The 10,933-nt window shown below is 37.0% G+C and overlaps 2 long non-coding RNA genes across 2 annotated transcripts; both read right to left on the reverse strand.

Moving 5' to 3' along the window:
• Positions 1-2,784: 2,784 nt before the first annotated feature.
• LOC132072747 (uncharacterized) lies at positions 2,785-9,645 on the reverse strand. The gene is made up of 3 exons (XR_009418375.1): positions 9,590-9,645; positions 6,073-6,171; positions 2,785-3,707 (listed from the first exon to the last, which is right to left on the reverse strand). It is a non-coding gene; the product is annotated as an uncharacterized LOC132072747 (long non-coding RNA).
• Positions 7,792-9,128, reverse strand: LOC132072748 (uncharacterized). The gene is made up of 2 exons (XR_009418376.1): positions 8,993-9,128; positions 7,792-8,137 (listed from the first exon to the last, which is right to left on the reverse strand). It is a non-coding gene; the product is annotated as an uncharacterized LOC132072748 (long non-coding RNA).
• Positions 9,646-10,933: the final 1,288 nt, after the last annotated feature.

Raw genomic sequence — 10,933 nt, forward strand, 5'->3', positions numbered from 1 at the left:
AAGAGATCTTCCACCAGCAACTGAAGCAGTCCAGCACCTTTATGCTCCACTGAATAACTCAAATATATAACTCACTTTGGCTGTGCCAAGGGGAAGCTGTTGTCTAGCTCCAGTCATTCTCCCAGGCTTAAATCTTCACTGGAATGAACAGGCTACCTGGATAAAATTGTCCCAAAACTTCCATTTATTTCTTGAAAATAAACTTAGAATATATGAACCGTGCTGATTTCCCATGAGTAACTTTTGTTTTAATTTGGCTTGCATTTATATTTAAGGGAAAGAATAACATAAAATGAACTAATCATTACAAAAATCTATGTTTAATTCTGTATAGTTTTGATTAAAATATGCACTGCATCTTCATGGATTTAAAATACAAAGAATAAACAACTTGATGTCCTAGTTTAAGTTTAAATTCTTCAGCTATATAGACAACAATATTGGCATAACCTTTGGAAAAAAATTCTTTTAAGAGTTGAGAGGAGATGTAACAAAACAAAACAAGATATTTTATTTTACAAATAAATAAGTATGAAATTCAGTAAAATACTAAATCAAAACAGCAGGAGAAATGACTGTTTTTCATTAAGCAACTGAAACTGAGGTGAAATAATCTGAAAACTTAGTTAATGAAATGACATAAATATCTGACAAAATTCAGAGGGCTCAGGTGTGCTTTGTACTGAGCTTGCTGTTCCTAATACAGGAGATATCAGCATTTATAAATATATTCAGTTTCACCAGCTTATGATCAGGTAAACAAACAAAAATAGCTCATTGATTTACAGACATGTCCAGATTTTTAAAACAGGAAATCTGAGTAGCAGGGTGATGGAACAGTTTCTGCCCTAGCTACCACATTAAGCATTTTTTCCTGCTAGTTTAATTATTTTTCTAAAGGAACAAATGGCAGGTTTTGCTGGAGCACCTACCCTAATAAAATCTGACAAGAGTAAAGATCACATACTTTCCTTAGTCCTTGGAAATTTTGTGAAGAATAATAGGTTTACCTGTGTTTACTTGGTGAAGGGGAAGCCAGGATAGATCCGGATAGGAGGGTTAAATGTTCCTCCCAGAGCACACTTGTCTGCCAGTCACTGCAGGTGATCACACCTGAGACAGACACCTCATGTCACCAGCATTTCATTGCACCCACACGTGGAGGGAGACCAAGCAGAGGGAGCTCCCCTGGGCAGCCAAGGCGAGGTGAGGAGTGCTCTTGCCAGCAGACAATAGCAGAGCTGCAGTGGCTGGAAGAGCATTTTTCCCCACCATCCTAAGGGAGCATGTGGAGATAGGGGGATGTACAGGGCTGCCCGCAGTTTAGCAGCAAATCATCACTTGAAACAGAGACAACAGTACAAAAGGTTCCCTTAGCAGAGAAAACTGGGGAATTTAGGGACGGGACCATTCAAAGGCCTCTTCTGCCCTGAGCTGTAAGAAGAAGGACCAGAAATGTCAGCTTTTGTCACATGTATCAGACAATTCCCTATGTGTTGGGAATCTACCCCATAGCAGAGTGAGTGAACTGTTGTCAGATCTTCTCCTGGGAATCCTGCTGACCTAGACAATGTTTTATCTCAGTGGGAACTGGAGCTTTCATTACAGAACCAAATAGAAAAGAAAACAGATACTGGTTCTTTCTGTCTGAGATGTTTGCTTTATCAAGCCAAAATTTGCAATCAATTTTCACTATGATAAAGTCACAACTTCATCTATTTGTCTGTCATAATTTTATCTGCTCAACAGCCAGCTGACCTGTTTAGCATCACCAACATAAGCCGAGGAGGAAAAGTTCTTTGAGAGCTCAAACTAGAAATAGCTCCCACACTGCAATAGCCCACAGTCCCAACTGAGATTTTTATTTATTCTGTGTTTTGGGTTGGTTTTACTGCAGAACTGTCAACCTTGGGTATGAGAAAACCACTCTACAGGAGTAAGACTGTCAGTAGATGCATACAACCATTCAGCTGAATTAAATTATCCAGTGGTGTGTGGCTGATTTGTAGCAACTAGACCATCATTAGTGCTTTGCAGAGTATTTCATAATTGTCAAAAACATTAGGAGGTAAGGAAATCATATTGACAAGTTTTTCTTTAATAAGATTAATGAAAATAATGAAAGCTACCGGAATCTTCCAATTCAATTTTTCCTACTGGCTGGCTTAGGTGAATTTCCATGCAGCTGAACACAAACATTGTAAATTGGGTTTGCATTCAAAAGGTCCCCTGTGCTTTGGAAAGATCTTAATAAAAATCATGGACCTAAGCACGTGGAAATTCCTTAGACAATACAAAGGAGATGTAGGAAGGATTAGGGAGAAGTAGGGATTAGACACTGTTCTGAGAAGAAAATCTCCAAAAGACAGTAATTTAAGGATCTAAATCAACCAAAGTATTGTGACACTTTAAATCCCACAACTGCTGGAAGGGAGCATATCTAATTTAATCTTTTTCACTCTCTAGGTATCTAGCTTAAAACTTGCACTCTGTCAGACATCTAAAAACCAGCTGCTGCTAAAACTGGGTTTTCAGCAGTTAGGATTTGTCTGTTCTTGAAGGATTGTGTCTGTTTTGTGCTGAGTGGTTTTTTTCATTTCTTTTAAAGCATTAATAAATGCTTTGGTTTAAAGTATGATTTATTTATTTATAATGCTAATAAAGAGGTTTGCAAGAATTGAAAATGAATGAAAGTTATTTTACTTTCTGAGACTGAAAGACAAAACCAAGAGAAACTTTGGACATTTGCAAGAAGTGGAAGTTTATAAGTTATTTTAATGCACAACAGTTGATGTTGGAGTGAACTTGGGATCTGGACACTGAACAGGACACTGAAACTCTCCTAATTTAATTCAGTAAGAACCTCAAGCCTCCATCTTTCATCATTTCCAGCAGAGTACTTCCTAAGCCTTGGTCAGTAAAATTGAAATGAAGTAATGCCAAAACCATGCCATGTTTTAATAGAGCAGAAAACACACAATATTTGTAAAGATCTTATGTCTATATTCAAATACCTATTAATCATACTGCATTTAATTAGATACATCCATTAAAGTAGCTAATAAATGAAATTATGCAGTTTTCATTATAAAAGTATGAAATAAGACAACCATTAATTCAGATTTAAATTAATATATACCTGCTAAGAAACTAGCTCTATAGATCTCTTTTCATACACTAATAAATTGTTGTGGCATGAGGAAATATAAGGACCATCTCTGAATCATTAGTCATTTACTGATTTGTGTTATGACAAACTCTCAAAGGTGATGGTCTGCTGGTATCTATCACCTGTTAGAAGACAGAGGTAGGAAGATTTGGTACTTGGTCTCAATTCAGTCCTGAAGTCCTCAGAAAACCCAGAACTGCCATCTAATCTCAAATGCCCTTTACTTAATAGTTTAGCAGTTAGAGATTCTTGCTTTAAATTACACAAACTGCTTTTCCTTCAGAAACCAGAACAGGAGGATCTATTCTTCAAGGTGAAAATGCTGCAGCTTAATGGTACAAGAAGGTTCTCATCTGTGCTTAATGAGTCTTTTGTTTTCATGCCTTTGGCACAATCTCAGTAAAAAGCCCAGAGAAACCCCATGGTTTGAAAGTCTGAGTATTCTTCCAGGAAACAGCAGACAGGGGTTTCATTCTCCTCATGCAGAAGCTTCCTACTTCTTTAAGATGTGCTTCATGTATTAGTTTGCTGTACAAACCTACATTAGAGAAACCCTCTCATTCTTGGCTTTTCCAAAGATAGCAGGTTATCACACTTGCAGGTTACTGCACATGGACCTTGACTGAATTTCTGAGTTCTTCTGCTGAATAACTATGCAGAAGGCGGAATTTTAGAGAGTTTGGCTCTGTGTGAGCAAGCACCCCCTAAGCAAGTTGAATTTGTTGATTTTTTTTATTCTGTATGCGGAAAAGAAATTGCATTGTCTATAAATTTCTGTCTCTCAGACATATAGATATGCTATAGGTATCTCTAAGTAGCCCTCTGCACTCACCTGGTTTTGTTATAAGTTAAATCCCTCATTTTAAAACTGAAATATTTCTGATGTAAGAGTTATGTCATAATGCAAACACAGTGTCTTTTAACAAAATGGTGTGATTTGATTAAATACTTGTAAACCATCAAATTGCATAAATTGAGGCTATTTGGGTCAGACAAATAACTCCTCTTTATCTGTCATTAAAACTACTATTATATTTCTCAAGCATTTCAATGGGAATTAGCAGCCAACACAGGATAAATTTAATTCCAGTATGCTGTTATTCACCAGTGTTTTTGACAAGAAAACAATCATAAGTATTCCTAAAATTAAACATACTGAATATAATCCCAAAATATTCATATTCAAAGATTTTGCTTCATTTTAACCCTAGCATTGTATTAACCGCTTTCACCTTTTTTACATTATTTTCTGTCTTTCATATTTATTTAGGCAACAATTAATCTTCACATTAGCTTGGACTCAGTATATGCAAGGGGATTTTGCCACTTGAGTCCCTGAACTTTGTCTGGCTAACGATGTAGCTCTTAGAACAGCACCAGGAAAACTTATTCTGTTCTATCTAAAATGCTGAAATTCTAAGAAAGAGGCACTCTGGCTCTGGTACTGCTCACTTGGAGAACTGTCTTGGAGTCAACTGTTGTCAAGGAGAGTGCAAACTCGGAGGAATTCCTTTGTCTGCCAGGTTTGCAGGTTTCTTTCTGAGATGTTATCAAATACATCAGCAAAATCTCAGCCAAAAAGGTTTTTTTTGTAAATTTAGACTGCTTCCAAAAGACACTTAGTCTGTTGAATCAATAGCTTCTAGCAGAAACATCTTACCAATCTCACTTGCTTATTGCTGTTTTTAATCATGTAAATTTACAGTTGATCTCTGAGCTTCCCTATATTAATCTTCAGTTTCTAGCTGTTTGGAAACATAGCATTTTATACAAAAATAACAATTATATTTGCATACTTATGTACCCTAAATATATTTTCGTGGCATTTTAGATACTTATTTCATAATTACTTCTTTCCACATATTTTTCAACTGAGTTATTCTGCTTTTCAGTAGTCTCAAGTTGACAAACTGATTAATTGTCAAACACAGGTTTGTAACTTACAAATGAGGTCTATGCTACTGTCAATGGAAACTTTAAAGGCAAATCTAAATAAAAAGCTTGAAAAACCCTGGAACTGGGAATCTTGGCTTTATGACAAAAACATCTAAGAAAGAGCAATGGATGGTCTATGGTATTTTGTATATATGTTGCTTCTTAGCTTGGGTTGTCCTGTTTATAAAATGAGAAACCTAATGATCCATCAATACATCTTGTTCAACAAGCCCTTTTTAAAAACAGAGCAAAGGCTTTTCATTTTCTGTCTGATAAAAACATTCTGGTGGACTCATTGAAACTGCTTTGCCAAGGATATATCAGATACATTCAGGTTATCATCAGAATAATTCCAGCTTTGTGCAAAGAAATTATAGAAGCAGGTATAATCACTTACAGTTTCTAACTCACTAACTCACTGTCAAACTTTAGAGATGCAAAAATCAAAATAGATTTTTCAATCCTGGTTATGAGTTCAAACATTCTGAATACAGATAGCAAATTTATTTAGATTTTATTATCTACTTATAAACGCAGGAAAGAATGAGGATCACATTAATATCCATAACAGAAGAAGCACCATCCTCATCATAAAAAACAATTTTACCATTCCTTATTTTTATTCCAGGATATCCTCTGCATACCTTCATAGCCAAACATTTAGGGCCACAAATCCAATTTATAGCTGTTTGCATCATGTACTAATTATATTTCTGAATATTACCCCCAGGACAGATTTGCACAAAGTGGCTCCTTTTTAGCAAAGAGGAAAATCTGTGACAAAACCATTTGGCAGAAAACTACTTTCTTCCTTCAAGACACCACTGAATAACACAGGAGGGTCCTATGGATTGTTATGCAGGGATCACTAAAAAAAATTTTAAAGTTTTTACCAATTTTAAACTCTAAGGAGTAAGGAGCTATACCAGTTTGAAAAGAAAGGGGAAAAGAAAAACAAAGAAGTCTACCTTTTAATTCCATAACTGCCTTTCTTCCACTGAAGCACATTTATATTCATTATTTGCTGCCAAACTTTGATTTGGGATGGTGTTTGTCTTGTAGATCACCTGTGGGAATGAATGGAAGGCGCAAAGACATAGTAAGGGACAAAAGGCATGCAGATGCCTTTGTGATTCTGTGGTAGTTCACTGCTGCTGCAGGTGAGGCAGACAGGCTGCTGGGATTAGATAATCAACAGTTGTCAGCAGGTTCTGCTGGGATTTTCATACCCTATGTCAAATCTGTTATCCTAATCTTGGAAATACCACGGACAGATGATCTGCATCTTCAAAAGTTTTCAAAAAATCTTAAAATGCAGCATTTTATGGCAATTATAAGGATGGACTACCAAGTATATTTCTTCCTTAATGAAATTGGCACAAACCTCCTAGCCTAAGATAAATTGCCCATTTATTTTAAAATCCTTAATAATTTTACTTAATAGAATTCTGGAACTGCCACTGTAAAAGCTTATCTTCTGGTGCACTATTGGCCTCCACTTTGATACACTAGCAGCTTATATTGAAAAGAATAAAGGTCTGGAGCATTAGTGCTCATAAAGGCCACAGCAGAAGCAAATAAAAGCTTCAACATTTATTTTTAAAACCAAGTAAAAGTAAGTTCCCAAAAGCTTTGGCTATTGGTTTAATGAAAGCACATCTTACACTGAAAAATTAATGTTCATTGTCTTACATAGATAAAATGTGACAAACAATCAGAACATATATATAATTAGGATCCTTTCTCACTTAGAACCTTTTAAGTAGAGGTAAAAAACAGTGGCAGCTGAAGATACACCACATTACATGAGATGAAAATTAACGTCTGGAATTATACAGAAAACCTCCACAGGGAAACTCATTCTTAGCCAAAATCTTGTCAAGGTCCCAGCCAACAGAATATAATTTCAAGTCTCAGCCACCCATCATCTAGGTAAAAGAGGTTGGTGGAGGCATAATAACCAACAATTAGATTATTTTCCCAGATCCGAGGGAAATACTAATTTACATTCATGGTGTTGGTATTTAGCAACACAGTGGGTCCTGGTGCTGGGCAATGTTCCCATGCTACTTGGTACACCATTTTCCATTGTGCCAGGCAGACTAACACAGTCCATCACCACAAAATGTGTTCCAATCACTGCAGTAATCCACATGTTAAAGAAACAGAAAAATGTAGAACTTAAATCTCTGAGGACAAGAAGGATCTGGGTTTGAGAAGGGATAACCACCTAACATCCTTCATGTAAATTTCCAATGTTAAAAGTCTTGAAAATCAGACTCTAAAGAGTCTCACTTTGATGCTACAGCACTCTAAGTAACCCATGGAGACAGTAAAAATGTCAACCTTGGAAGCTTTCAATGCTTGACTAGACAAATGATACTACCTCAGGTGGAAATTTGGGCTGCAAGCTCCTTCCAGCCAGCCTCTCTTCAATTCTACAGGATGAATACATTTTAATGTATATTTCATGGGGTAAACTCCTATCACTAACAAATTCAATGTCAAGTCTCTCAAGGATTATTCAAGAGCAAGATTGCATTCTGAGGAAAAGAAAGTATCTTTTAAAATAGATTTCTGGAGTATCTATATGTATTATATATATATTATTTTCCTGGCTGTGAGTAGAAGTCATAGTGTACAAATGGTTTATGCTGATGAAACAAAAATAAACACGCTGCAAAACATTAAAGGATAAAAATATTTTTTATTATTTTATAATTCAATTTTCATTCCACTGAAGTGAGTTGTCTACTTAATCTTTCATTAATTTAATGCTGATAGTGGGCAAATTAAATTCAAATACACCTGCATAAATCATTTTAGCCAACTGAAGCACAAAATCAGCTAGTGGACACAGGTATCAGGTTAACTCTGATTTTCTATGTTGCAATATATCTTCCTTCATTAGTAAAAGGATATGACTATCCTTGTTGCTGATAAGGTGTTTTAATTGATTTTTATAGCATTCATTTCTGGCAGATTCACTCATTTTTTTTCATTATACAAACTGATGTGAAATTAAACCATGCCCTGAGGAGAGAAAAAGCGTGAATCAATAGTATTGATATTTCACGCAAAAACTTGAAGCTAAGGCTTTTAATGGATTTAAAAATACATTTAGTAAGGTTAGTCCAGAAAATGTTGACAATATGAATGTTAAAGTAAAAGGTTGTGAAGGCTGTTGTGAATAGGATGCCTACAGGATATTTTAATAAATTTTTCCTGAACAGATATTTGCTTTACTTTATAAAGCACAGATGCTTTTGCTGACTTTCTGCCATATAGCCACAAACTCACATATTTCAAGGCCAGACAGAAGGCCCCTATATGACACAGCCATCACACAGTTTTGTCTTAATACCTCAGCATTTTGTTGGTGCCCATTCTACACTGTAGCCACACGGCCCAAGAAATGTATTGATAACCTATGATATGGATCAGGGGCAGTGCTGAGCCCAGGGATAGGGAATATATAGTCTAGTTGAAGCTGAGGTAGCCCACAATTCACTTACTATGGCCTGTGGCCATTTTCTTGCTGACTAACAAGAAAAGGAAGAAAATTCCTTTTGTGTGTGGCCCACCAAATGTGTTTGAAAGGCCCATTTGAGTAAGGGTAATTGAGACTGTAGAATATTACTTTGCCATCTCTCCTGAACAGACACATACCAAGACTTACACTTGGCACCTCCATTTGAAATTTTTTGAGCAATATTCTCTGTTTCCAGTAGAAGAATTTTTAAATAGTATAAAATACCTGAGTATGGAACTGGACTACAGAGATGAAGAGAACAATCACATTATTTGGCATTAAAATTATTTAGAAAGTCAATTTATGCTGTATAGTGAGTATTTAAAGTGTGATTTAGCAGAGTATTTTAACCTTACAGTGGAATCTCTGACACAGATGTCACGTAGTGTCGGTCTAGCTTGAGCAGCCTTGCAGACTCTGTTCCTCTGGGCTGTGCTGATGTCGCCCACAAGTCAAGCACCTGCACAGACACTCACTCACTCCCTCTCCTCTGGGGAGAAACTAGGAGGAGGGAGAGAAGGTTTATGTGAGAGTTCAACAAGTGAAGCAAAAGCTGCATGCACAAGCAAAGAAGACTAAGGAATTGATTCCCTACTTCCATGGGTAGGCAAATGTCCAGACACTTCCTAGCAAGCAGGGCTTCACCATGCCTAATAACTTAGAAAGACAAATGCTATAACCATAAATGTTCCCCTTTCCTTCTCCGTTCCCCAGCTTTTATGGCAGAGTATATCATGCCTTTGCTCAATTCAGCTCAGCCATCTCAACAGTGTTCACCCAACCCAGCTCACTGGCTGGGAGCAGTGGCATAATGAGAAAAATTAAAAACCTCCAGGCTGTGCCAGCACTGCTCAAGAGCAGCCAAGTCACCAGGGCATATTCAACACTTTTACCTACAAATGTGTATCGCAGCACCACAACACTGTTGTCATCATATTGCAAAGCTCTCATACCTTCACAGTGATTTCTCACAGTACAGACTCCTTCTCCTTCACAGCCTCCAACTCCCTTCACAGCACAGACAACAAAGACCAACTCTCTCCTCACCCAGCTAACCCACTCTTTTGTAGCACTCATCTCCTTATTGGACACAGCTGTGGCCTATTAAGGGCAGGGCTGCTCCTAATCTTTGGTGATTAGTACAGCTGCAACTCCTCAGGTGTGAGACTACCTTCTGCACCATCTTTATTTTCTTACATTCTATCCCTCCACACAAAACTGTTGTGAAGAAAGCTAACTTTAGTCCTGAGGCAGAACACCTATCCATATAAAAAGATGGCAGTGATTCCTCCCAGAAAATCTTGGCAATAAACTAGATAGACATGGAGAGGCTTCCAGACAGGAGCAACCACGTATCAGCTGGAGAAGGTGACACAGTGCAGTTCTGTCACCCAGTGCAGTTCTGTCACCGTGACAGCTTCTGGCCCATTGCCAGCAGAGCTCCCAGCCCTTTGAAAGCACTGCAACACTGCTGTTGTTCTGCACTTTGATAGGGCTTTTAAAATAGTTGAGAACTATTATAAAGTCATGTGCAGCTCTTCTACTCCTGCCATGCTTTGAAGTCTGATCCTTGTTCTCGCTCCAGCCTGAATTCAATGGCAAAGTGCTGCTGAGTTTAATGTTTTCACCATCTCACTACATTTACAACTTGATATGCTCCATCTGTTTCGTTCTTGTCAAGTCAGTCATGTTATATGTGTTATCAACATTTATAAATGCAAGTTAATAAACTGAATCCATTTGGAAATAAAGTATGGAACAGTGATATACAATGTTGGCTTTGTGTATGGATATCATTAAACTGAAGTTGCATATTATATGTACGTAAGATCACAAGAAGCAGGGAAAGGAATTGCCTGTCACATGCAACTTTATTTCATAACTCTGTTCATCTTCAAAAAGCTTACAATTTTTTGCCTATGAAGAAGCAAATTTCTTCAGCAAATTTGATCATTTTGGTACCTTCTTATTTCACCATCAGTTTTACTAATGTTTGATTCACACCCTTATGTTCCTGTGCCGGCTTTATCCCTGTCCTCCTGTTTAGCTCCCTTTTTCATATTTTTATCCCCAAATGGTTTGTAGACAACAGATAAGTAGATATCCTTCATTGTCTGCCTGTATGAAGGTGATTATAATGGTACACACTCTTTTAAGTAATGGTCTAATAGTGTCTTGAATCTTGTATTAGTGCAAATCTTTTTAACCTTACCTAAATCTCCAGGAAACTTTGTACAGGTCCTTTTCACTTTCTGTATACTTTCACAAAAATTATTTCTTTCTTCTTTTCGCTTCTG

This window comes from Ammospiza nelsoni, chromosome 4, assembly GCF_027579445.1.
Source record: "Ammospiza nelsoni isolate bAmmNel1 chromosome 4, bAmmNel1.pri, whole genome shotgun sequence".
Taxonomy (NCBI): domain Eukaryota; kingdom Metazoa; phylum Chordata; class Aves; order Passeriformes; family Passerellidae; genus Ammospiza; species Ammospiza nelsoni.